This window comes from Lynx rufus, unplaced genomic scaffold (genome assembly GCF_022079265.1).
Source record: "Lynx rufus isolate CCGP_SWC_20201006 ecotype Redwood Valley unplaced genomic scaffold, mLynRuf1.p SCAF_24, whole genome shotgun sequence".
Taxonomy (NCBI): Eukaryota; Metazoa; Chordata; class Mammalia; order Carnivora; family Felidae; genus Lynx; species Lynx rufus.
The window spans coordinates 19,554,934-19,557,907 of NW_025814839.1; the positions used below are offsets into that span (position 1 = coordinate 19,554,934).

General features: G+C 53.7%; 1 non-coding gene across 1 annotated transcript; it reads left to right on the top strand.

The window, feature by feature from the left end:
- The first annotated feature begins 489 nt into the window (after nt 1-489).
- TRNAR-UCU (transfer RNA arginine (anticodon UCU)) lies at nt 490-574 on the top strand. Its single transcript has one exon. It is a non-coding gene; the product is annotated as a tRNA-Arg (tRNA).
- The last annotated feature ends 2,400 nt before the right edge of the window (nt 575-2,974 follow it).

Below are 2,974 nucleotides of genomic sequence, written 5' to 3' on the forward strand. Positions count from 1 at the left end.
TGAAGGGGATCGAGGTCAGCAGATTCGGGGTGCTTAGACCCAACTGGCACTTTTACACCCAAGACCAGCTCTTGTGCCTGGATTACCTGCCCCCGGGCCAGCCAACCTTGCCCGTGCAAACTCCCCACCTACCTCAGGGATGACTGGGGCTCAGGGCCTCCGGTCAGCTCCCACGAGACCCTGTGGACCGCCTACATCTCAATCACCTGGGGTTGCGTTTTAAAAATGCAGACTCCTGGGGCGCCTGGGCGGCTCAGTCGGTTGAGCGTCCGACTTCGGCTCGGGTCATGATCTCATGTGGGTTGGAGCCCCGCGTCGGGCTCTGTGCTGACAGCTCAGAGCCTGGAACCTGCTTCCGATTCTGTGTCTCCCTCTCTCTGCACCTCCCCTGCTCGTGCTCTGTCTCTCTCTGACTCTCAAAAAATAAATAAATGTTAAAATAAAGAAATTAAAAACAAAAATAAAATAAAAATGCAGACTCCTGGGGGCGCCTGGGTGGCTCAGTCGGTTGAGCGTCTGACTTCTGCTCAGGTCACGATCTCACGGTCTGTGGGTTCAAGCCCCACGTCGGGCTCTGTGCTGTCAGCTCAGAGCCTAGAGCCTGTTTTGGATTCTGTGTCTCCTCCTCTCTCTGCCCCTCCCCCACTTGCACTCTGTCTGTCTCTGTCTCTCAAAAATAAAAACTTAAAAAAAAAAAAAAAAGATTTAAAAATGCAGACTCCTGGGCCGAGGGAGACCAACCGTGCCAGTTTGCTCAGAATTATGCTGGTTTAGTGCTGGAGTCCTGCGTCCCGGGGAAAACCCTCAAGTCTGGGCAAATGGGGACAGTCAGTCACCTTACGTGGGCCGTACCCCGGCCCTGCAGAATGAGAACCTTTGAGGTCTCAGGCCCAGGGTTCTGCATTTGCATCAGTTTCCAGCAGTGATTCTGGTGCGCACCTGAACTTGGGGACCAGGGCAGGGAGCCACAAGTGCCCGCAGAGCCCATGTTTTCTCGCTTGTGTGCCTGGCACAGAGTGGTTTATAGGACATTTTGCATGAATTTAGCACCAGATACCATCATCGTTTACTTCTGTGGAGTGTTTGCCTCCCTGCCGGCCGTGAGACCCTCAGGAGAAGAGGTTCTGCCCCGTTCACTTGTGCATTCTTAGTTCCCAGCTCTGTGCCTGGCCTATAGTCGACACTCCAAACAAACTGGAGGAATAATTAGATACAAGCCAATAGCCATGGTAGGGAAAGTGACCCAGACCTGTTTCCCACGTACTTTTCCAAAGTTCTGGGATGGACTTGATTAGAAATGAGATCAAGGACATTCTAGTTAAGGGAATGAAAACCTTAGAAGTCCCAAGATGGAACAAATAAGGAATTAGATCTAAGAAATTCTAAAATGGAATGGAGTGGAACTGTGAACGTTCTAAGACGGGATTGCTGTTTCTTCCTTGATCGTCCTGGGAGCTTCTGTAGGCAGAATGAACAAGAGGCCGGATGCCTTGTACCTGATTGTCACAGCTCGACATCCCTGAGTGCCTTCAAATGTTTTAAGTCTGCGTCTCCCCAGACAATCACAGCTGTGCACGAAGACTTACTCATGTGTGAGATCTCCAGGCTGGGGAGCCGGGTGGGGGTTGTGGGGAGCAGGGACCAGGGAGCCCAGAAAATAAGCTGAGCCAAGGGGAAAGGAGTGGGAACTAGTATCTGGCCCCAGCAGGATCTCAGCACCAGGATCCTTCACTCCTCCACGGGCAGAGCCCAGCCACGTGACCTCCCCATCACCTGAGCGTCACCCCCGGTGTTACTCCAAGTTGCCCGGGTGCCTCAGGGTAACAGACCTGCCACCTCCTCTGTCTGATAAAGTTGGAGAGGCTCTCCTCTTCTCTGGATTGTGGTGCAAACGCAAAGGGTTGTTTGCTTGGGGTTTTGTCTGTGAGCACGCCGCCCTAGCCTCAGGATCCTGGTCCCACAGCCTGCCCGGGATCAAGCTGGCAAGAGGGAGCAGATGCAAAGAGTAGAGTCTGCGACTCTAGGAGCCAGGCGATCACCTTCCGGGATTGAACCCGCCTGTGCGAACCCACTGGATTTAGTGGCCGTCAGCGTGCTTGTTCAAGTGCATCAAGGCCCCAGCGACGGGCTGCAGTGGAAAGAAGCTGGAACAGCCAAAGAGGAGACCTGGCTCAACGCCCCACTCCCTGACTGGGTCAAGTGCGTCTCTCCCTCTCCACTTCAGATTGTGTGGGCTCCACCTTCAAAATAGGTCCAGAATCCCGACCCTTCTGAACCTCGTCCATCACGACGACGCTGACCTGGCCCAGCCACCATCCTTTCTTCCTGGGAGGTTGCTCCCAGACCTTCCTACCTGGCCCCTTCCCCTCCCACAGAGGAGCCAGAGGGCTTCTTTAAGTATCAAACAGGTCACATCCCTCCTCTGCTCAAAGCCCTGCCATGTAACTCAGACGGAAGTACAGATTCCCTCTACTCTGACCCTCTTTCTGCCCTCACCCCTCCTAGGCCTCTCCCTCACTCCACTCCAGCCACACTGGCCTCCTGCTGGCTGCTTCTCCAACACTCCAGGCAACTCGCCTCAGGGCCTTTGCACTGGCTGCTTCTGCTGTCTGGAACACTCTTCCACTCCCACAGCTCATGTTCCCTTTTCAAGGGGGCTTTCCCAGGCTAACTCATATAAAACCAGGCCCTGTGCCTATGTGTCATAGTTCTTTATCCTTCACAGCACTTATGCGTGTGTGTGTGTGTGTGTGTGTGTGTGTGTGTGTGTATATACTGCTCGTCTCCCAGCTGGACTAGAGGTTCCACGAGCGTCCATTTTTCCCTATCCTCAGTTCCCGGAGCCAGGTGTGGTTTGTGTAAGGTTCTCAGGACGCATTTGCAAATGCAAACGTTTCTCCCATGTTACACTAGGCTGGCGACTCTCAGTGAACCACACGGTGGTTGCAAAGATCACAATATAACCGAACAGGGC